We start from the raw sequence: 24,790 nt of genomic DNA on the forward strand, positions 1-24,790 counted from the left end.
CCTAGCTTCCAATAATAATTAAAGCAACAATAATTCCTTTAAGATTTAATGATCTCTCTCTTCAATGGAGGGGAACTGCTAAGGGCAGTTACCACTGCTGCACTGCATGAATTTAGCATGATGCTGGTTGACCTTGCACTGACTGTGTTGCACACATGCTATGGGCAGCCACCCTTCTGCTGAAGCTTTGGTCAGCCTGCCATATCAACCTCTCCTGGGAAGATATCAACCTCTCATTCTTTTTATTGATTTAAGATCTTTTATCTTCATCATGAAACCTTCTTTTTTATAGTCTCAGGTAGTCTTTGGATGAAATTTCTTTCTACTTTTCTCCTACTTTCACAGTTCTCTGTAATTTCTTCTCCCTTCTGTCTTCTTCTAATCTGACTTCTAGTTTCACAGCTATGCAGACTACTTATTAAGAGATGTCATATTCTTTCTCGTCTCTCCTCCTACTACTTGTAGCTGAAGATCGCAGCTACAAATATGTAGGTTGTGTTCTGGGGATTCCACAACAATTCTCAAGGATCAGTGCACAAGTTGTTTTCCCTGCTGTAAAACAGTATTTGATAACTACCCATGAAAACAAAACTCTTCCAGAGATTCACTTCCTACCAGAAGACGTCCTAATTTGAATTCTCAGGAATAACTCTGTGTTCCCTTTCACTGCAATTTGCAAAAGAATTATTAATTTGAATTGTTTTCTATTTTATATATCTATTTTTATCTATAAATAATATATGTATATCTATTACTGTATTGAAATAACATATCTATTACTCTTTTGAAGTCATTCTAATGTAATACTATATTAAAACAATCACTGATAACTGAAAGTAATACTTAATACATTTTCAATTAATAGCTTGTCTAAAAATGCATTATTGTCAAAGAGATGAAACACTATTATTATTTCTTAATGATTGAACTAAAATGAATCAGTCAGGGCCTTGTTCCTCTGAGAAATCATCAAAAAAAAGAACCTCTTTCTTCACATTTCAACCAAGGACATCAAAATTTCTACATGCTTGTGGAAAGGCTGTCCCTTTTTGGGGACATCCATTCCCCATATATATATCTGAAACATCTGAAAAACTCTCTTTTCATTTAGCCTGAATAGGCATTTGTAGTCATAGGTACCAGAAACCCAACAATTTCGGTTTTTTGTCTTAGCCAACACTTTTCAAATGTGAGATGCTACAGTTTGGTTAAAGTACACACAAAGATTAGGAGAAAAAATACTCTTTCTTATAAGAGAAAACTGCTTAATTGTTTCATTCGTATTAAAATGCACACAAAGATTTACTTTCTTATTCTGAGCTGGGACAGCCCTTCAAACTAACAGTACTGGTATATTGCTATTATGCTGTCATGTTAAAAAAAAAGAAAAAAAGAAAGAAAAAAGTTTTCAATTTTAACAATTTCTTGGCTTTTTTACCTTATAATTACAGATTTATTATGGCTTTTAATCTCACTTTTTAATGTGCTTTTTATTGTTAAGGATGATAGATCCAAGAGGACTTTTGGATTTAAGATGACTCCTTTGGGAGTAACCTGTATAAGAACTGCTGGATGCTGCAGATAGGCTTGACAGTTCTACAAAGCAATCTATGTGTGGGTTTTGATGGGACTGTGTTAGTGGCTCCAACCACTACCCAGGGACAGTAGGAGCTCATAGTTTGCTCGGTGTTCTTGACCCTACCCTGGTAGAGTGTTTCTGTTTGGTTTCTTGCTGAGGCTATGGGCAAAGGCACTGATGAGATTCCTTGTCCAGATGTGTCACTGAAAGGTCACAGGCAAATTCCCAAGTGACATTTTTATTGTAAAAGTCCGTCTGCGCTTTGGTGTCTGTATATGAAGACACACACCCAGGAACCTCTGCTTGCATTGGTCATGTTCAAACGAGATGATTCTACTGTGGCTATGTCTATTTAATCCTAGGCCTACCAGGGTGAAATTTTAGACTCCAAATAACTACCTACTGCTGTGCATAGCGAATGTAGTATTCCTAAAGGGAAACCCATATAAGACAACCAACTTCCCCCTATCATGGCAGGAGAGGTATTTGGAAGTACACACAGTCTGTGAGGTGTTTGGTGACCACATCTAGGCTCTTGGGACTGTCCCTGATCTGTCATAACTATACACCTTTTTGCAAGGGAAGTAGTAGTTGTGTCCTAACTAAGTGTCTTTCTGGATGAATCTAATATGTCAGGAGTATGTGTCTGTCCCATGCTCCCATGTGGGCTCCGCAGTCACAGCATCAGCCTTAGAGAATCTCAGGATTCCTTAATTGCCTACTCTAATAAGATCTCAAACTTGAGGTGTAGTCTTATGGGTCATGGGACTTGTTCTGGCATATTGCAAACAGTTTCACAAGGTGTTCAAATTTCAGATTTTTGTCTATGGGCCTGGGACTTTAAAATTTTTGTTTTATCTATGTGTGTTTATTACTTTGGTATAAACAACATCCAAAGGTGCCTTGGTTTTTGGTGCTGCCTTGGCATATAGAGTGTCATGAGATTAAGCATTGTTAATATGTCCCAGGCTCCAGACCTCCTAATCAGCCTAATCAGGCTGGCTGGGCTGTGCAATGACTTAGGAGAATCTTATCTTGCCAAGCTCGGTATTGGCAGCTGGAGAGAGCCCATAGAAAAATACCAGTGAAGAAGGCTTCTCAGGCAATCATGAAAAATACATTTACAGGAATGTTCTGAGCTGTCTGGAGATGGAAGTTTTGCACTGACACTTTTTTTTCCCAGGGAAATAAAAAATTTTGTAAAAAAATTCTCATGGCAAAATTTTTATTTGCAGTTTCTCATTTCCTGGATGACAGCCACAGATTGTAGAAATGGAAATCTGCCTTTGAACTAAGTAAGGAAGCTGTATGTGTGGACACCCAGCTGTTGACCTGCATCTGTCAGATTTGATACATTTTCCTATGTATCAAATGATACATCAAATGTATAATTTGATACATTCACTTCAGTAGGGGAAGTGTCAAACCTGAAACATCAAAATAATATACATGCCCAGATTACAATGTACAGTCTTTGCCAGATGTCTGATAACAATCTTTCCAATTCACTTCATCCAATGCTTTAAACATATAACAAATTAAGCAAAGTCTTGGTCTTTTGTCACTGAAGACCTCAAATTGCATCTTATCATTATCGGAAAATGGAAATTGTATATGCCTGTGTGTGGTCTATCCCTTATTCACCAAATTCCTCTCTATGGAGATGCTTTTTTTTTATTAAGTTTTCATTAAAAATCTATTGCAAAACACAGATTTAAGTAGAAGGAAAATCTTGTGTGTGGCATTGGCAGTTTTACTAATTGACTGACTGACTTGTGGGCATGGATTTACCTGAACTTCAGCATCTGGGCATTTTTTAGGAAACTGTTTGTTGCAAAAAACCCACCATATTGACATTTTGATGTCTTCTACTATCTCCATCAATACTTGTTTAGAATCCTTATGTGCTGTCGACCCCTCAACCTTGGCTTAAGGATTTAGATTTATTTCGTTAGCTGAAATTAAAAAAAAAAAAAAGATGCCCTTAGATCAGAAACATTTACACCCCGTTCATTGTAATATCATCCTGAAATTACTTTAACCTTAGTGTAATTTTCCCAGAAAATATTTTTACATAAATGATCTATATTGCAACAAATACGCATCTGTCAGGCAAAAAAGAAAAATAATAGTTATAGGTAGGTTTGTATTTCTAGAATATTCCTCATATAAAATTAATGTAGTGCAACACATACACACAAGGCAGTAAAAAAAAAAGAACATTGAATTAGTGATTCAAATTTTGTTTCCAATTAAGTTGTTGTATACCCAGAGCAATTCCACAGATTGCTGCATTATTACTTTTGATTTATTCCAGTATAATTAAGAAAAACTTATGTCATCAACTCCAATGGAAGCCACAGTCAGAAAATTTAAACTAGAGAATAATCTAAGATAGTTTCTGACTAATGAATTGAAATATAATTCAGAATCAAAAGAAGCAGTGATTTAATAGTAGTATCCTTTAATTGTCCTACCTAATTTTGTATTCCAGGTATACATCCCATTTGGAAAAAAACCCTAAGTACTAAGACTCAAACAAAAGCATTTTTAATTGTATTTTTTTATATTAGAGATGTTTGCCTGCCCATCATTCAACAGTTAAATTCATGGAACAATCTAGACCTCTAGCAGAAAAGACTCAAAGCAGAATGGGTATACTATGCTCCACTAAACTTGTTCTGAGTCCAAAATAATCACATTCTGCTCTATTTTCCTCATTCTGATACTTTGCTTTCCTGATACATTCCTCAATACGTTTTTTTTTCTGAGTTTTACCTCCTGATGCCTACTCAAATCATCACTTTGTTTGCTGTGTATATCAAGTTGTATTTAGCCCTCATATTCCCAGACTGTAGTTATCTATCCCCCTTTCTGCTAACAACCTTGCAAGGATTAGTGCAAATTTGTCACTTATAAAAGCAGATGTCTTTTTGCCATTAATTCTTCATCACCTGTTTGAGTCAGTCAAACCTTATTCTGAATTATTTTAAACACATTCTCATACTTGCTGAGTGATTATTAAAAACTCTGTCCGGAGAGAGGCAACTTTAGATGGCAGTATATGGATGACCTGGCATGAGAATTTTTGGGCAGTCCCAGAACCTGTACTGTCAGTACAGTACCTGCCTGCACCTCGGTCTTAGAAAACAAATTAAATGTTGCTGGCCACTTAATCAAGTACCATGAATCCTGCTACAAAATCTAGTAATAAACTAGCCAGGAAAAGCTATAATTCTGTATTCAATTAATTTTTTTTCCAGAGAAGAGGGGATAAATGTCAAACTCACAGAGAGAGACTGCTATTTCACTGCAGAAATAATTAGATGGACCTTTCTTGACTTCTAGACTACAGAGTAAAATACTTCTTCCAGGTAATAGTGCCCTTTGTGCTGTTTTTAAGAGTCAGTGACTGATGCTTCCTCTTGCAAAGGCACACTTCCCTCTGTGATTAAATATTTACTGCAGTGAGAGACCAGCATTAGGACTATGTGTCTCCAATTAACTATTGTGGAGGTTCATGAGGGACTACAGTATATGCATAAATATTTTAAAAGATCAGGTCAGAGCAATGTCCATATCAGGCCATCTTCCTGTAGATCAGGGTGTGCTGTTTGTTGGTAGGCAGATGCATGCCTACTTACCAACAAACAAAACCTCTACTTCACTTGCTGTGCCTTTGCTATAGATCACTTGTTAAATTATCACATTAATCATGCATATGAAGAGCTCTGCTTTGCTGATGATTACAGAGGGCAAGGAAAACATAATTAAAGGTGCCACAATCTGTTTTGTTTGTCCAGGGCATTGTTTTTGTTTCCAGGGTACACCCACAGGAAGGAAATTCACATTTAATTCTCTTGACCGAGAGATGTCTATATTTATGGGGATCTTAGCCACAGGGGAGTCATCTGTGTCTGCTTTCATTGAAAAACAAAGGACAGGGCATCTTGCCCCAGGTCTGCTATCAAGGACATTTGGAGGGAGTGGAAGGGAGTCAATAATGCTCTCCTAGGCTGGCTGCTGAGCCAGGGCATAAGATCATGCTCCAAGAGGAAGGTTGGCCAGTCCTTGGCTTATATCTTAAGGAAATGGATGGTCATTGACAGGGCTTTGGATTTAATGGCCACTTGCGGTTTTTTCACTTCTCTGTAAAGAACAAATCTAACTTGGAGTCCATCTAGAACCTACAGCTATGGAATTCATCTGGTTTGCCCATACCTTCAGTAGAGTCCCTAAAGAACCCAGGGTTTGCAGTCTTCTGTCTACAGTTCTCATCCTGACTACATCTTGTTTGTTGTATTAGAAAGAACTGAGGGGGGAAAAAAAAGACAAAAAAAAGACAAAACCTGAAGCTGTGATTCTGTTGTTACAGACTGGAAGAATCAGAATAATAATTTGTTTTATACTGAACTGTGGTCATATAAACAAATACAGTTCTGGATGTGATCAGGAAACTAATTAATCAACAGTTTATCAAACATATGTCTGAAAATATAGTATGAAACAAAGTAATTTTTATGCAACCCTTTGAGATTTGAGAACACATCTTTATAAGGTGTTAAAAAAGCTTACAGCAGTTTAAGGCATGTCCATGAAACAGAGTCATTGCTACTAAGACTGGGACAATGACAAAAGTATATTTCAGGCAAGGGATATACATTGCTGAGTTTGAATGCATTTCCTTTCCTAACAGGTCTGTTTTCAGTTTCTCCATCCTACTTCATACAGGCATGAGTTTATCTCAAGCTTAGACTCTCTTTTCAGGATCACCTCAAGCAGACTTGTGTTTTGGGGTGCATTGTAATACATTTGGAGCAGCACAATTTCTCCTCAGCCACAATGGAGCCTGAATTCACTTCCCTTCAAACCCTATATGGGAACTGTATGATTTTGTGAAAGGTTCGTGGTGGAGCACCCCACTCCCTGCGGCAGCAGAACCCAAGAGAAGCGGAGCTAAGCTGCAGCAAGGCTTCATTAGCCATTAGCTATGTTAATGGGCAGCACTGGGAAGCAACAGAGGCTCATTAGGTTTCCTGAGATCTCACATGTGTAGGGAGGAGAGGCAACTGCTGGGGTTTTCTGGGAGTCCTTGCCTGTCAGGCCACAAAAGAGCTGTTTATACTCACAGGATCTTTCAGTATGAACCTGTTTTGCAGTCAGGTGCTTAAAGATGCTTCGTGCAGTTGGTTATTTCTGGTGGGTAACAGGCCTTTCGTTTCAGCAGTTTTTTGTGCAGGAGTTGAGAAATGTCTTTTTTTTTTTCAGGCTAAATAAAAAGGAACTTATGAAAATGTGAATACTCCAAAATTTAACAAAAAGTCTGGTTGATAAGAAGAGGTTGCCAACACTACTTACATTTAGCACAGAGAGGCATATTCAAGGGTGGGACCTACTGAAGCAGGAATGAGGTAACCCGGTGCTGGAGCTTTTGGGGATCATCTTTTGTAAACTGCTCTCCTTGAGACTGAGGAACAGCACTCCTGTCTCACCTCTGCTTGAAGGACTCCAGGGTCTCAGCAGTGCAACTATTGTTGAGAAAACATCCAGAACCTTTTAGAAAACATGAAGCAGGGCAGGTAAGCAGTGTAGGACCTTCCTTTCTTTTGCCCAAAGAAAACACAAACTGCCCTGTAACTTCTCCGATGAAGGGTAGCACTGTATCTTCACATGCACTTGTGCAGCCTTGGCCACGATGAAACTGTTATTCTGGTCAGGTCTTCTGTAAGCCATGCCCAGTAGGTGTAGAGAAGGCTAATAGCTCCTGCCTGCATTATATGGAAGAGATGAGATTTGTTTATTTATTTTTAGAATGGAAAACAGCCTCAGTTTTGGCAGAAAACCGTGAGATTCTTTAACATATAGAACAGGTTGCAACAATGTCCATGGCATGTAAACAGCCTTCTTTTTCGTATTTAACAGATGTACTCCTTGCCTCAAAGTTCAAGCTTGCACACATTTTAGTCAATGGACACCAGTCAGGACATACCCTCTTCATAGTCAGTGCCTTGAAAGACAGACTTCACTTTTGGATCATATTAAAGAAGAATGGACAAGCGTTAGGTTGTTATTTCCTTGGATATGTAAAGATATGTTTCAAGTGTACTGATCTTGTAATTGTGATGTGTTCATTTTCAGTAAATCTGACTGAGTGGGGGACACATGAAAAATACATTTCAGGCAGCATCTTATTTTACAAACTTAAAAACTACATACCTACATGAAACACCTTAGCAGGTTCATTTCTGGTAAAATGAGTAACTACCAGCACACATCAAACAGGCCATCAAGCCACCTGTGACTGGCTTGGCTGAGAAAAAGAAAAGCTTTCCTATGGATTATTATGATAACAATGTCAGAATAATAATAATCTTTTTCTCCACAACAACATGTACACAGCAGTGTGAAAAACCCACTTCTTAACATGTCTGTCACCTCAAAGGAATCATAATTTACCATTCCAACCCTATCAAATGCTCATGCTTCAGTTTGTATCAAATGCTACAAACTGAACATGTTCATTCCCATTTAAAGCTGTTTTGACTTCAGTAGTACCCAGAGATCCTACGTAGGTCTGGGATGATAAATATACTCCAAGATATGGCCAAGGGCCAAGGAACTGTTCTTGCAATGCTTCCTGCTCTTGCTCCTTGACAGGGTCTTTAATAAAGCTGCATCTCCCAGGATGGACCACAGCCTTGTAAGCCACAAAAGTTCACAGTAGGGGAATGAACCAGACTGAGAAACCCTGGGAGGATCTGAGAGAGTTTTTCTCATTTTTTTTCTTTTTTTTCTTTTTGCTTAGAAGGGGAATATTCTAATATTCCGTAAAATGTTCCTGTATTAAACAAAAAGGATTAAAATTTTCCCCCCCCCCCTCCCCCCCCCTTTCCCCCCCCCCCCCCAGAAATAATGTTGGGAATTTTTCCAAATATGCCTACATGGCTTAAAATTTCCGGTTAACACATCCTCTTTTCAACCGTATTTATTCCTATCTGTAGCACGTGCTACAAATATATTCCTTAAATAAAAATCGGAAAGGAGAAGGAGCTGCAAAACAATGTATGATATCCTTTAAAAATTCAGAAGAGTGAGCACAGTATTTGGCCAGAAGAATGGGAGGATTCGGAACTCTTCATCTTTGTGAGTTTACAGAAAAGAATAAAAGGAAATGCTTGCACTTGCTGACAAAATTTGGAGGATGCAGGAGTCAAATCCTCTAGCAAATTAGATACATTGACAAAAATACAGAGAATTCCGTTAGGTATTACCTAAATCTTTCATCTGGAGATGTGAAAGTATTTCTTAAGGCTTTAAGAACTGCTTTCATAGTGACATCTGGGACAGCTACTCCTTCAAATTACTTCTAGAAATATTTTGGCACAAAACAACACAGAAGTTAGGTCTTATAAAACTGGAGGTGATGGTGGTGTTTTAATTGGAGGAATGGTAACATTCTACATAAAAAACCAATTGTCTGAAAAATAAAACTGTATATGACCAAAACTATTCATAAACTTTGGATAAATTCAGAAAATTCTTTTTACACAAAGCTTTAATAATGATACACAGGGGACAATATAGCTGAGGAAACACATGTAGAAAATAGCTTCATTATTTGATTGAACAGCTTGAAAATGTGGAACAAGTTCAGACAATGAAAATCTACTTCCTGGCAGAAAGGGGAGCATGAATGAAATGGCTGCATGACTCAACTAAAAATAAAGGCAAAGCAGAAAGTTGAGTGCATATTTAACAACTGTACTTCAAACCCAAGTACCTAAAGGTGACAATTCAGAAGAGGATGGGTATATATGTCATGGTACGAAATACTGTGAGATGTGTAAGATGTTTTTCTGATTAACAAAGATAATTTAGGAACCATTCAAATGCTTTAACTCAAAGGGACTTAAAACTATATGGCTGTCTGGTTTAATTGTTGTGTAAGATGTGATTGGGTTAAAGAAATTATGCACGCAAAATAAAAACATAATATGCCTTGAATTTGATTTGTCAGAGTTACAAATGGATTTCAGAGTAACCACAGATCATGTCACTCATAAGAGGACTAAAGAGAAGCACAGTGACTGTCCTGTGGAAACACAATGTGCTGTGGAAGCACAATTGCAGCAGACTTCCTCTTGGGATTACTTTTAAGTTTTAACTGGTAAACATAGATACATTTCAATAGGTTTTGGAGTTTTTTCTACATGTACCACAGATTCTTGGACTGGCAGGTTGAGAGGAGGTATTCTAGTAATCTACCTTGGTTTACAGGCAAGACTAAGAGCAAATGTTAGTACTTTAACTGAACATGATAGAAACATAGGAGGCTATACTGGTTTTAGAGTAGGTTTGGGGACAACAATGAGATGTAGCACTATGAAAAGAAAACAGTGGTGTTACATAAAATTTCTTATTTTCCTATTCTGAATGTTTGTCAGGTACGCTTTCAGTGTTTGTGTGAGAATTCCCAACAGGCAGAAAAGCAGGTGCCTCCACTGTGGTTTGAAGAGAAGCAGTGGCACTGGCAGAGAAAGGACACATGGAGCAGTTTGGGATGATTGAACCTTCTGTATCATGCCAGCCTCATTCGTAGAGGAACCAGGGTGGTAAAATTAGTATGAGAGGAGAGGTATATAAACATACAGGAGGGTCCCAAAGTACTACCTGTATTACTTCTTCACTACTAGAAATTTTTCCTATTTTTCACAATGGGTACTTCTCGCAGTTTCTTCAGCAAAAGTGACACTTTCCCCTCAGTGAGGTTATTGTCTTAGAAAGACTAAAAATTGGTATGTTACATGGATTATATTAATAAGCTATAACTAAAAAGCAACTTTTTTTTAAGTAACACAAGGCTTCAGGCCTCAGAGTTCCTGCAGAGGAGTATATCAGGACTTTGTCACGTCCTTCTAGGCTGGAGTGCTGGGCCAAATACGTCTCCAGGACCAAAAATTAGATGTAGTCCTTACTAATACAGTGGCAGCCAGAAACACCTGAGCATCAACTTTGAGCAGACATGGGTAACCTCAGCATGCCTTGCAGAATTTGTGCAGTACATGTGCAGAGTGACTGCCAACCTAGTGCATAGGTTAAAGAAAAGAGACCAGAAGAACTTTCCTAAAATTCACAAATGTCAATGATAGATCAGGAGCACAAAAGACAGTCGGAACAAACTGAAATGAGAGTTTCATACCGCCCATGAGGGTAGCCAAGCAGGCTCATGAACATATTGTGCAGTCTTGCAGCAGGGTGTAGGGTTGGGTGTCCTCCTTCCATCCTGATTTATATTGTGATAACCAACGTGGATATCACAGGTTCATAGATGTTGCTAAAAAAAACCCCCAAAACAACAACAAAACAACCTAAAACAAACAAACAAACAAACAAAAATCCCAAACAAAACCCAACCAAAAAAACCCCCAAAAATACAAGAAGTCTTTTATTTAATACTGCGGTGCTCTCTAGAAAACCAGAAAAATGGTGGTGGGGAAGTGCAGACAAATATTTATACAACACCTGTTATATATGATATATGAGAGATAACCAAAAGAAGTTAAATTGCTCTCAGCAAGAGATCAGTGAAAACAGACGAGATTTGGATGAAAAACAGGCTTTGAACTTGCATTGATTAGAACTTCACAAGTTTAGTCAATGAACTAATGTTAAAAAGTCACCTTGGTCAAGTGAAATTATGAAGTGGAAACATTTTTAAAGGGAGCAAAATGCTTGCGAAAAGGATATGACAGTCTGACAGAAAATAAGCATCTGGTAGCAGACCGAAGTGAGAGCAGCTACACAGAAAGAAAGAAAAGAAATGGAATATTTTAGTTTGGTTTCAATATAAGAGATCAATCACAGGGTTCAGGTTGGTCTTGCAGCAACTTGTTCTACAACTGTATTACAAAAGGTGCTTTAGCACCGTATCGTTTGAGCCCTGCTGTTTTTATAAGAACACTAGAGGAAGGGAACTTAAACTAATATTTTAAAAACTCTTTGGGAACTTTAGTATTTCATTGTTTTATTATGATAGACACAGTTTTCATAAAATTGAAATTTTCCCCAAATGAATCAGAAAATGATACCTGAGGTTTGCTCACCTGATCAAACTCAAGGGGCATCTTTTAAGTCGGATGGGCAAAGAACATTCATTACACCTGTTGTCAGAATAGGATCTGATCCACCAAGGAGATCGTGGACCTGGCGATATAGACCGTGGATTACAGAGTTCTCCACCCCTGTTGGAGAAAACAGATCTGTGCTGAACATACCCTCATCCCTCCCAAAAGTTCTTGTGCTGTTAAGTGAAATGAGAGAAGTTTGCAAACAACAAAATATTTTGACTTGCTTGGCAATGTCAAACTTCATTTTGTCATTTCCAAGCCACTTCTATGAAACCGAATCCTTTTGTGAATAATTTGAAAATGTAGATTTTTAATTTTAATTCTGGATGCAAACAAACAGTGAAATATTTGAATTATCCATGAGGTGAAAACTGATTTTGACCAGTTCTATTTGGTAATCAGTTTAGTCACTGAATGGATTTTAGTGATTTACAAAGTTCCCAAGATATGCCAGGTATTTTTTCTTTCTCAAGAAATGGTGAAGTGGCCTTGAGCATGGTAAAATGGATGAATTTCTCTAATCTTATACTGACCTGCAATGACTCTGTCTAACTTTGATACCTTTTGCTTTCTTTCCCCCGTGTAAGTATATTATATCTTGCTTAGTAGGAGCTGTGAAGTACAGTTGTTCATAAAGTGTAGTTTTTGGACCACAAGTTATGATATACATAACATACGAGTAAGGTTTGCATATAATCTGCCTTATCTGCTGCTAAGCAAGTGTGTTTAGGTACTTATCTAGAGCCTAGTATAAAATTCATCTGCTCATCACTTTTCTTTGTTTCAACCCCTCTCCTAGAGTGATTTCTTCCCTTGCTGTCAGACCAGACCTCCTCTAGGGGTAAGGAAGGATTCCCGGATGAAATTATCATATTTAATGAGCATTTTGCTACTTATTAGACTTTACTCTCTTCATTATCAACATTAACATCTCAGGTAGTGCATTTGCTGAAACATTTCCTGGATTGTCAGGAATATATCTCCTTAGACATCTGGCCTGCATTTTCTATGATCTTCACATGAAGCCAGTGTGTGCCCAGGCTAAGTTTCCTCAGCATAAATAACAGTGTATATTGGTCTTTCTTGAAAGTTCACATCAAGGTTGAAAGACTTGTAAGTTAGTATACAATGTCAGTGAACTCTGAAAATTGAAGCTGAGGATCTTGCTGTGAATAATGACAAGCCTAGACATGATCAATAGCGGTGTTCCGAGGCGTCTGTGTACAGCTGGTGGTAAAATAGGTACACTTTATTTCCTCATATATCTGTTCAATTTTAAACCATGATGTACCTACATGTACAGATCAGATTTTGAATTTCAGTAATTACAGCTGATCATCTGAGTGGATCTCAGAAAAAGAATAAGGAATAGGAAAGCACTTGATTACTTGGCCTAGATCTTCTATAGCACAACAAAGGTCAGCAGAAAATTCTGTTTTCAATAGGCTGCTCTGGATCTTGCTTCTATTGCTGAATAGCAAAAACATTCATTTAAAACTGATCTAACACTGTGCAAGTATAAAAGTACAAGATCAGAATAAGAGTCAGGGGAAAGCTTCAATAAACATTTTTATCTTTGTAGAACGGTTTCTCACATCTTTAACGTGTTCCGGAAATGTAAATGTAAACTTTATTGGGAAAAAAGACCATATGGGAGAAGGAGATTGAAAATAGGGCCTAGCAGAAAACACAAAAAATCTTGTGGATCTTTTCACAGAATTGTGAAAAAATGAAGCAATCTCTTCTTTTTTTGCAGAATAGCTCTAAGATTACGATGTGCTATGGCTGTATCAATGAGACTGTGATCAAAGTAATGACTTAAAACTCAGTGAGATATGTTGGGTTTTGGTTTTTGTTTTGGTTTTTTCAGGATAGCTATTAATGGAAGAAGTCCCAAAGACAAGTGCTCGTTGACCAAAAGCAGGCTAATTCGCAAAGATCAATGGTCCAACAGCATTCATCTATCATCTCAGACATGTGTACATGGTAATCAATGGTCATCCATCTCTTTCCTGTAAGTTGATTAATCTTTTAAATTTTGTAGGCTTTCTATGCTGGTATAGTGCTTTTTATAATACCTGCACAAGCTTTTCTTTTTATATAAAATTAAAAAAAAGGATGAAACTATCTAAACTGTGTATGATGTAGTTCTTCAAAGTATAACGGGAATAACTGTTTGAGGTGTGAAGTTAGCTCATGGCCATTTCTTGCTGATGTTTTGAGGCCACACAGTTTTAAATGCCTTTACCCGTAATGATTTTAAACTCAGTTAAATAACAGAATTTTAGAACTGAGTTTATGGTTTATGAAAATGAACAAATTAATCTTGTAGAATAGCATAAAGAGCCAATATTGTCAGATGAGATTGGTGCAGTAAGATCTGTATCTCACAGAGGAAGAAACATTATCTGTAATCTGTCTGAAATAGGAGAAGGAACTATGTTAAATGCATGTACCTCTGAACGTTTAACTTGGCAATAGAACTTACCATCCTCCTGGTAATGTTAGATCTCTGTCTTGATCAGGGGAACCTAATCAAATATCCTTCAAAACAGACCTTCAGCTAGGTGGAATAAATGGCCACCTGACAGTTTATAAGATATCTTGACAAGAAAAGAACAAGAGTTGTCCTTGGAATATCCCCCAGTGTGCAAAATACTTAGAGAAAGATAGTATCTTGCTCATAATACAACCTATGCAGTCTTAATTGAAAGACTTCTCAGCTGGAAAAAAGTAGAAAATACTTAGTTAAATTATCATCTTGCATAAGGCAAATAATTCCTCCTACTTTTGTTTATTTGTTTTGTTTTTCTCAACAAAGAATTTCATCAAAACCTGTAATATCAGCAGAAAATTCTAAAATTAGATAAAAAATTAACCTTCATTATTATGAGTCTCATTTTTACTATTTTCTTTCTGATATATCTTGCTGTGTTCTAGTGCATCAGGTTTTTGTGAGAACAACCTGTTCCCACTGTGTTTTTGTAAACACTCTGCTTAATGCAGAATGTAGATGGATGGAATAATATAGAGTATGTTGATTAAAAAAAAGTTGAAATCACAATTTACTAAGTGATTTACATATGTCTAGCATTCTTAGTACTTATAGTACATTCTTATAGTACTATATTGTTATATTATTGCATATAGATTTTGATTTTTAAAAAGTTAAATTCTTCAAGAGAAAAATTAGGGAAATTTATCCCAGGCAGATTGACCACAGTTGTCTGAGTTCTGTTATAATAAAATGATGTAGCAAACTGGAAGCAAAATAATTAATGTTGAAAATATGAGAACAGATATTTCCTGTAGGTATTCTTTAGTACCTAAAGTCAGATGTGTCCCTAGTGATTAGTATGATGGCAAAATGTAGACAGCAGGCTGATGTTATTCATCCAGCAAATTTTTATCACTTTCTGAACTAAACTCCTCACATAACTCAGGAATAAGCTAATCTATAATTTAAAAAAAAAACAAAACAAACCCACAAAAAATAAGCCTCATATCTTGGTTAATGTCTCGCAGGAAGACTGGCAAAACAAAGAACCCAAATCTTCCAGGTCTTGGTTCTGTTCCATAATAATTTTCACAGAAGACAAGTGTCACTATGCAACTGCCATTCAAGATAAGTGGAGTCTGCATTTCGTTTTGACTCTGGGGTGTTGATGTGCTGATTAGTTTTCTGATACAGCTTGGTTGTCAACATTTAAAACATTTCTTGGAAGAAGAAAAATAATTTTGAACAGAAGGCATTCTGTTATACCTATATTTATACATATTTCCCTGCACCCTCAAAACCCAGTTATAAAGCGACTTATTGCAAGATCTGTCACCATCGCCTTGGAAACTGGTCCATTGACAGCATGTTTTCAATCAGTCGTCTCTCATAAGTATATAGCTTTCTTTTTTTTTTTTAAGCATGTTTGAATAGTTTGAATGCTTACCCTGAAAAAGGCAAAAACATGCTAAATTCAGAATGGACATTTTGGAGGGTGACATGTCTCATCAAACAGAATAGCTGACTTCTTTTTTCTTTTTTTTTTTTTTTTGCAACTGATATAGGTCACAAATTTGTAATCAGGGTACTTGCATGAGAAGGAGAAGTTCCAGTCGGTGCTCCACAGGCTGCTTCAGTTTCTTGTGAAACAGTCATTGATGATGAACCTACCTACCTGATATCTACTCGTCAAGGCACTTTTTTCCCGCAATATGGGAGAGTACCTTCTTTCCAGAGTAGTGGGTAGCTTTAACATTCTCTTGGGAGACATGCAGCTGCAAATCCCTTTAGGATGAGGAATACAGGGAAAGGAGCTCTTCTGCATTTTTGAAAAGTGATCTATTTATGTAAAAGGGTGAGGCCATGTCCTACAGTAGCTGTGCTCTCCAAGGGAGAAAAGAAGCAAGCTGTTTTGTGTTCATAAGGGAAGAACTAAAGCTCTGATTTGGAGAGAGCAGGTTGTCTTTTGTTTGCACTGCACAGAGTACGTGGTGCCTGGCAAATCATGGTGTTTAAGACCTGCCCACATCAGTCTTGTTCCACTGGATACCCACCTCTGGGTTGCTCAGGGGAGATCCCCAAGTACCTGTCTCAACATTACAATTTCTGTTCCAGAACTTTGACCCCTCAAGCTGATTACTTCAGTGCTCATCATTGCAGACTAAACCCAGTTTTGGAATTGGGCTTTAATCAATCAATACTTGTGGATACAAGGCCTGATCTCAGATCAGGACCACCAAATACTGGTAAGAAGTTTTTGTTATGGATAAGAAAAATGATGATATTTCCCTGTATTAGAAGGGCATCCAGAAGAAAATACATAAAGACATCACCTTCTTGCTAAGATATCTAAACTTTTTCCATTGAAATAGTACTGAATGAAAGTGGTTTAAGGCCTATCATGAGTGAAGTGCATATTCTGTGTATTTTTCCAGGGATATCATTAACATGAGTTATTTCTGAATTTATTATTGTTTGTTGTATAAGTAACACCTAAAATGCCTTACAGAAAGAGGATTAAAGGAAATATATATATTTGTCTTTTCTAATATCACTTGTATCTTTTGGCAGTGCTTTATGCATGGTCAGATTTAGTTTTCACTACAAAGTCAATTACTTGGTCTCTTCTTTTATGTGCTGTTTTTTTTAAAAATCAACAGGGGACAGATGAAGATTTTGAAATATGATTTTAAGTCCAGAGAAATTGTCAAGGAGACTCAGCAACAGGTAAAAAGTTTCACAACTGCTTTAAACTCTTTGTGTTTGATCAGGCTCTTTTTCAACTTCATGGCATCTGCAGACAGATCCTTGATGGCTCTACTCTCTGTGGCTTGGGGGACTTGCTGTCTTCATTTCCTATGGAGCTCAAACTGTTACACCTATATGTTAATATTTACATGACTCCAACACACGCTCTTGTCAAGCCATGGGGCCCAATCTACTTCCAGAGCACACTGACAGCTTCTATTCTGCCAGTTGGTACTGGTGGGTTTCTTTTTCTCACCTCATAAGGTTAGCTGTGAAACTGTTGGTGAATTTAGGTAACCTCATTGTGCTCCAGGGTACACATGTCCTCCCTCTAGGGTGGTTGTTCTCAAAGGAGTGGTTAAACTCCTTATGGATTCGACCACCTATGCTACTCTTTGGGAGGTCACACAGAAATGGGGTCACAGTTGGAAATCAGTTGAGGTGCTGTGCTACGGTGTTAGGTTCCTTCTCTGCAGGTCAGGAGCTCTATGAGATGAGATGCTTCACTCAAAATCAGGAATCCCAAATCACGGTCCCGTAAGGTCCTTGCAATGCAGTAATAGCGCAGCCCTGAACCAGGGTCTTCCCGCTGCCCTCACTTAGGTGAGAAAGAGGAGTCCTCTTAGAATGGTACAAGGAAAGGAGCTAGTTCTTGCTGGCTGGAAAAGAGAACAAGATGCACTTGTCCTGCTCAGGGATCCCAAGAAATTGAAAAGTTCACAATCCTACTCCGTTTCCCCACCAGTCTGTGAAAGACAACATCCTTCCGACCCTCTATCTGTCATGCAACAGAACAAGAATTAGCAGATAGCAAGTTTCCCCCACCTCCAAAGCACACAGTCTCTGGATACGGTATTCCTTTAAGAATTTTACTAAATCTGCACGTGAGCTCAATCTGCCCATAGAAGAATTTCAATTTGTGCAGATGGTATCATTTGGCAGATCACTCTGATGTTGGCAGCATCACAGGGGTCATATTTTTGCACAGATGGACTGTTCTTCATCTGTTTCTTTATTGTAATAGACCCAAATAGATTTTCCCACAATAGTACATATGCGCATTACAACTCTCCTTGCTTCCTGTCAGACAACTTATTTAGTGAGAGCACACAAAAATTTCTCTCTCTCTCCCTCTCTCCCTCTCTTTCTCTTTGTTCATGTACCGAGTCCTCTTTGTTTTGGGGATGCAGGGTGAGGACTAGGTCGAGCTATCAAGGATCTCTGTATTCCTGAGACATAAAATCTGGTGGGATCACTGAGATGATATTCAGAGCACTGCTGTGAGTTTAGGATGTATAGATTTTTTTTTTTGGTAAATATTTTTTGCACAATGCACATATTTATTACGGCTCCCTCATAAACCAAGAGCACTTACAGCTGACATGTGAATGGGCAATTGGAGGGATTGGAGAGGCTGGGGAATCAATAATTAAAAACTAGAGATCTTGAAACCAGAGCAATGATTTGACTCTAGTAGTAATGACCAGAATCTGTTACCATTTGACAGCTGGTTAGAAAATTATGTTAAATGAACTCATTTTTTTAGTGGTGAGATTTTTTTTTTTTTTAGACATCTATTGTCACTCTCACTTGCAATCTTAGTGTGGCAGCAATGAACTGAGTGGACAACATTCAGTTGTCCTACCAGAAATGGTTTATGGCATAGCAAAAGGACATTTTGGAAAACTTGCACTGCTTCTATTTTGCTTTACACAAGCACTTGCTTTGTTAATAGAAAACTTTATCCCTGCATGCCTTACACTTCATTAATGATGAACTTGTTGTCTTGTGAGGAAACTTGGACATTTTCAGTCTACACATTGATATCAACTTTGTCTTTTCCTTCTCACTTGCTAATCTAATCAATTTATTCTAAACTTCTTAGATATCACAGGTAGTGCAAATATTTTGGTATGGGCATTGCTTGCTGTGTACAACCATTAAGGAGTTTTCACCATGTGTAAATGAGAACAAAATAGCTAGGGAGCTTGCACAGTGAATTTCTTGACATGTATATGCCCAGACTCCTAAATATAGTATCTCAGTAATGTAATTTTTGTGGATGAGACAGCATATAGAGTACCCTTTTTTTCTCAAAAAGAGTACTGTTTCAAAGAAAAGTAGTTGCTCATAATGTAAACATTACTGAAAAGACAATCCCTTCTACAACTGCTTCTAAATAAAAAATACTTCTGCTTATTTGCTGATTGATTTTTAACTTTTTGACAGCCTAGTGAACAAAAGGAAGAACTTGTGAGTGAAATTCCAGTAACAACAGTTAAGTAACTTCTTGGCTATGCTGGGTAACAGGGAGAATAAAACTGCTGACTGTAGTTAAATATACAGATTACTTGGGAAATACATAAAAACTCAAAACCAACAAATCCCCCAAACTTTAATTTTATATCCATCTGGTAAGTCTTCATAATCAGTCCCTAATTATCTTCTTGTTAATCCATTTCTGGTTACTCTGACACCTTAGAAATTTTACTATGAATAGATTTCTTGCCTAAGGCTATGGAAAATTATACATGCTTGGATACAGCTGGTTTCTGTTTTGGGGTTGTTTTCTTTTTCCTTCACAGTTACTGAACATATCTAGACAAGTAGTTGCACTGAATTTTGCTTTTTCACTACAATTCTGGGGCTTAAAAAGCAGTTTAAACCAGAATGTTCCTAGAAGACTAGCAGCTACAGGAAGCAAAATAAAAAGAGGGATGCAATTTGTAATGTAGTTCTGTAGCATGTTATCATATGATAACATACGGGTGAAGAGATGGAGACCAAAATACTTGTGATATTGGAGGTTTTGGCTTTTTTTGAGATAATTTAGTGTTTTCTTCTTGAACAAGGACAAACCTTTCCTCCTGATTTTGAAAGGCATGTGGGGTGTTTCAGTTTCTGGAAGGTTTGTCCTCTCCTTAGCTATGTCTGATGCAATGCAGTAGGAATTTCAGTCAGCACATTGCTGACTGGTTTCTCCAAATTAGTCTCTAACAGCTGAACTTCTTTTCCAGAGTTTGGAGGTTTAAGCAGTTTGTGAAGCTGAACAGGAGACGACTTTCACAGAGAGACTTGTTACAGATTAGTTGTACAGGTTCAAATCAACAAGACAGCTGACACCAAGGCCTCTCACATGCTGTATTTATATTTAATAAATATATTTGTAGGGGATGGATTCTAGAGAAGATTTTATTTTCTCCTTTCATTCCCCAAATATTGAAATGATAATCACACTAATAACTGTGAATCCTAAACCCCAAAGAACACTATTATGTGCAGTATACTGGCATAGTAAAATAGCAAAATATTCTTCTGCTCATCAGAAGAGTGGGTTGAGAACTCAAGATATGGGTATCCTTTTCTCTGAGGATGAGTAGTAGCCCTGCTGGAGCTGAACTGTATGATAAGTAAGAACAAGCATGGACTGATAATGCTTTTATCACAAGAATTAAGATGATCAGCAACCACCAGTTTGTAGATCTGGGTTTGTGAAGTCCAATCACCAAACCCCAGTTGGCAACCAAGCAACATGCAGCTGCATGCTCAGTCCCCCCTAGATACCATTCTGCAGTCAACAAAGACAATTTGCAATCGAGTATTGAGCAAAAAGTTACTTGTCCTATGAAGAGATAACACCCTTGAGAAATATGTGCTGTGTCCATGGTAAGTACTGCCCACCATAGGAGAAAATCAGATTCAAGACCATCTAAGGAACCTTAATGTGCACAAGTTCATGGGACCTGATAAGACACATCCAAGGGTCTTGAGGAAATTGGCAGATGAAGTTACTAAGCCATTCTATCATATCTCAAGAGACATGGCAGACTGGGGAAGTTCTACCATGTTTAACCCCAGCTGGCAACTAAGCATGCAGCCACTTGCTCACTTTCCCCCAGTATGATGCAGGAGAGAACTAAAAGGGTAAAAGTGAGAAAAGTTGTGCATTGAGATAAAGGCAATTTAATAGGGAAAGCAAAAGTTGCACACACAAGCAGAGCAAACTAAGTAATCAGTTACCACTTCGCATGGGCAGACAAGTGTTCATTCATGTCCAGGACAGCAGGGTACCATCACACCTAACGTGCTCGAGAAGAAAATTAACTCCAGACATGCCCATTCCCTTCTTCTTCCTTCAGCTTTATATGCTGGGCACGATGCCATATGGTATGGAATATCCCTTTGGTCAATTGGGGTCAGCTGTACTGGCTGTCGTCCCTCCCAACTTCTTGTGCACTCCCTGCCTGGTCACTGGTGGGTTGGGGTGAGGAGCAGAAAAAGTCTTCTCTAACCATTGCACAGAGAATACAAAACCAAGTTTTACCTATGGAGCAAGGCCTGTGGAGCAGCTGATGTGATAGTTGGTCAGAGTATGTCCGGTCTGCATGACCTGATCAGGCTTTGTACCTGGCATGTGCCACTTAGTGCCCATGTGATGATGGGAAGGACTGGAGCTGAAGAGATAGACTAAGAGCTGTTGGGCTAGAGACAGAATGCTCATGATACAGAGAGAGAGCACCTGAATAGTACAGGTAGGTTTTCATCATCATCATGGCTAGGCTTCGCGAACGAAGATTTGGGAAGGGCTCTACCCACGTTTCTTGCAAGCACGTTGGTGGCTAAAAAGGCCAATACGAGAAAGGCAAGTCCGGTTGGAAAAGACACAGCAGAAAAACTCCTTAGATGGTATATTCTGCAAGGCTCGATTCTTTCTGCGTTGTCTTTTCTCCTCAAGGGTGAATCTGCGTGCTTTCTCAAAAGCATCAGCAGCGTTATAAATGGTGTGTCTCCAGGCCTCCCGATTGGAGGCCAGAGTGGACCAGTTATGGTGATCAATATGCCCGAGGCTGAGATGTTGCTTCAGGGAGTCCTTGTATCTTTTCTTCGGAGCTCCTCTCTTGCGGCAGCCGGAGGCAAGTTCACCATAGAGCAGGATCTTAGGGAGGCGGTGGTCCTTCATCCTGGAGACGTGCCCTGCCCAACGCAGCTGCGTTCTCAGTAACATGGCCTCAATACTTGTAATTGCTGCCTGTTCGAGAACAGATGTATTGGTCACATAGTCTGACCAGTGGATGTTAAGGATTGTACGGAGGCAGCGTTGATGGAAGCGTTCTAGGAGAGGCAGCGTTGATGGAAGCGTTCTAGGTAGGTTTTAGGGCTTATGAAACTCCACTCATGGGAATCACTGCTGACGGGAATGTTTCCATGGTCCGTACTGGGCTGAGCAAAACCCTGCTACTGTGTTGAAATGTGACTACTGAGGTTTGTCCATAGTAGTTGTGCTGCTTCTTTACTGCCTCACTCTTCCTACAAAACAACGAAGGGGTTTTGCATAACCTGAAACGCTAATGGGCACTCACAATATGGGTTCAATAGAACCCAGATACACCACTGTTGGTCTCTAGCTTCTTGTCAATATTTCACTTAGGAGGTGATTTATGGTTTCTGAAAGGCAGTGGAAGAGAAACCTCCTGCTTTACAGTGCCAGTATGAGACAGCAAAGTCCATCAGAACAAGCAAAAAGAACACTTTTTGAATTCTACAGCCTTTGTGAAAATGGAGGTAGTCAATCTTGTGCTTAAATTTTGCCAATATGAATTACTTTGTAAAACACTCCAAAATGGAATACAGGCCTGAATACAAACTGACTTCATACACACTAAGTCAAGTTGAAGTAAATGAGAAGTGAGCCCATGGTTTTTATGCTGCAAATGTCTGAGATGTTCTGATAGACACCCAAGACAAGGATTTTAGTCAGCTGTGAATATTTATGTCTAAGAGAGGAGAGAGAGGGGAAAAAATTGGAAGATAAATGTAACTAGCATCATAATGGTGAAATTTATCAGAATTTCCATTATCAGAGCCTGTTTACAAGTTGTAAATATTCCCTCTGGGTTGAGACTTAAAATTCAAGGTCATACACAGGAAATTATATTTATCTTTTCTAAATTAAAACATTGGTTCAGCAGCTTTAAAAAACTGCAATCACAAGAAAATCCTCAGAGTGCAAGAAGTTCAGGTACTTCTGGCTTCTTTTTTTTTTCAATCTACATTTTCTTTCTGCCTAATAAACATGGCATATGCTGGGAATTTTAAAGCCTTGACCTGTTACTCTGACATTAGTAGTAGAGATATGTTGAAAAGTAATGTAATGAGAGTCTTTCACCTATGACTGTACCTTTTCTTGATGACATTTTCTGTTATTTTGCTTTTCAAGCTCCATAGCATTCAGTGTTCCTTCTTTATATTTATAAGAGGATTTTGTTACGAATAAGTCTTATCACTATTCAAATAGAGTAATTATTTTTTTCATATTAACATTTCCTTTCCTACACAATAATAAATATATCTTTAAACTTCTCTATTTTTGAAGGAATGTAGAAATTAAAATGCACTTAACGACTCCTTATTTGCATGCAAATTGTCATGAAGGAGAATGTGAGGATAGGCAAAATAGTATGTAATTTTCAATTATCTATATATATCTAGTATTATTATAAATATCTTCGAAGATTTTTTGACTTCTGATAGCATGTCATAACTGTTTTTGTGATTTAGAATATAATTTTATGATTTAGATTACTAAGGAGCATTTTATAGTCTCCAGTATTTTTTTTCCCTCTAATTCCAAGTTAAGCATGAAAGAATTAGTCTGTATGGGGCCAGTCAAATTGTCTGTGAATAATTTTCTGTTAAATAGTATTCCAGCAAAGAATACTTCATTTCCCAGAGTATTTTAACTGGTGTTTACTGGAGCTAATTGAATACTGCCCATTTACTATATTGGCACATTTTGGTGTGACTGAATACATTACTCAATTAACCATTTCTGTAATATTAGACCAGCTGTAGCTCTTGCTCAGAGTAATAGACCTGATGTGAATTCACTTATGTAGAACCTGTGTGTGGTTTGATAAAACCTTTTCCCTCACTTGTTTTGATCAGAATAATAGACATTAGGTTGTTCAAAACAGATTGTTTGATTTGTGATTTTGCTCCCCTTACACTGTGTGTTTAAAGAAAAGATCCTCTTTTCTTATAGGTCTCTAAATACTTCTTCTGGATAAACACTAGAGCTTTCTTCTTTGAACTTGCAGGTAAAGACACTTGTGTCTGGCTCAACTCTCCCTCTTCATCAGAAGTATTTCCATCAATTTCATGGATGGCGTGTCTTATCTATTGACTGAACAGCACCTGTAAAGCCTGACAAAAGTGTATACATTATAATTCATATACGTTTAATTTAAACATAGCCTGCCTTCTTTCTTAAGTTTCTGCTTTCTCAATGCCCATTACAGCAACATATTACTCACATCACCTCAGAGCAGGCTGCTTACACAGGTTGGTAAGGACAGCTTTGCTACCCTGTCCATTGTCCAAAGGGTGCATAAAAATTTATTGCAATCCTGAGGAATAAGGTGGCTATGCCTCCCCAAGAATTTCAACAATGAGGGATTTCCCACAGGAAGACAGTGTTTCTTGCCTCATCTGTCAAGATTTCTTGAGTAACTTGTCATTAGTAGCTTATTGTGGAAGGAGAGGTTTACACACAGAATGTCCTGCCAGAAGTGGATAAATTAGGCCATGAATCAGAGGGCTGTCAAGATTCCAGGCACAGCTTATCATGATGATGATTAAGAATGATGCAACAAGTCACTTTAGAAGGCAAAGACTGGACTTAAGGCAGGAGGCTGCAATGTGATCCTCCCTTTACAGTGATGCAATAAGTATGTGCGGTCCAAATGCTATGTCACACAAGTCTGTTTGGGGGCTGAGTCATTTTTCACCAAATCCACCAGAAGGGGCATTAGCACAAGAACAAAAAAAAAACCAACAAAA

General features: G+C 38.0%; 2 long non-coding RNA genes across 3 annotated transcripts in view; both read left to right on the forward strand.

The window, feature by feature from the left end:
* Positions 1 to 10,208, forward strand: part of LOC113964127 — a 41,052-nt gene extending 30,844 nt beyond the window's left edge. Inside the window, exons 3-6 of one of the 2 annotated variants that reach the window (XR_003533065.1) lie at positions 2,815 to 2,874; positions 4,843 to 4,953; positions 6,848 to 7,158; positions 10,024 to 10,208. This is a non-coding gene — a long non-coding RNA (uncharacterized LOC113964127). Of the gene's footprint in view, positions 1 to 2,814; positions 2,875 to 4,842; positions 4,954 to 6,847; positions 9,584 to 10,023 lie in introns of those variants that run through there. The other variant, XR_003533066.1, reaches the window with a different exon arrangement.
* Positions 10,209 to 16,319: 6,111 nt separating this feature from the next.
* Positions 16,320 to 19,203, forward strand: LOC113964129. Its single transcript, XR_003533068.1, has 3 exons — positions 16,320 to 16,449; positions 16,864 to 16,930; positions 19,181 to 19,203. It is a non-coding gene; the product is annotated as an uncharacterized LOC113964129 (long non-coding RNA).
* Positions 19,204 to 24,790: the final 5,587 nt, after the last annotated feature.

The sequence above is a fragment of the Neopelma chrysocephalum genome, unplaced genomic scaffold, assembly GCF_003984885.1.
Source record: "Neopelma chrysocephalum unplaced genomic scaffold, ASM398488v2 Primary Assembly neopelma1_26, whole genome shotgun sequence".
NCBI classification, from domain to species: domain Eukaryota; kingdom Metazoa; phylum Chordata; class Aves; order Passeriformes; family Pipridae; genus Neopelma; species Neopelma chrysocephalum.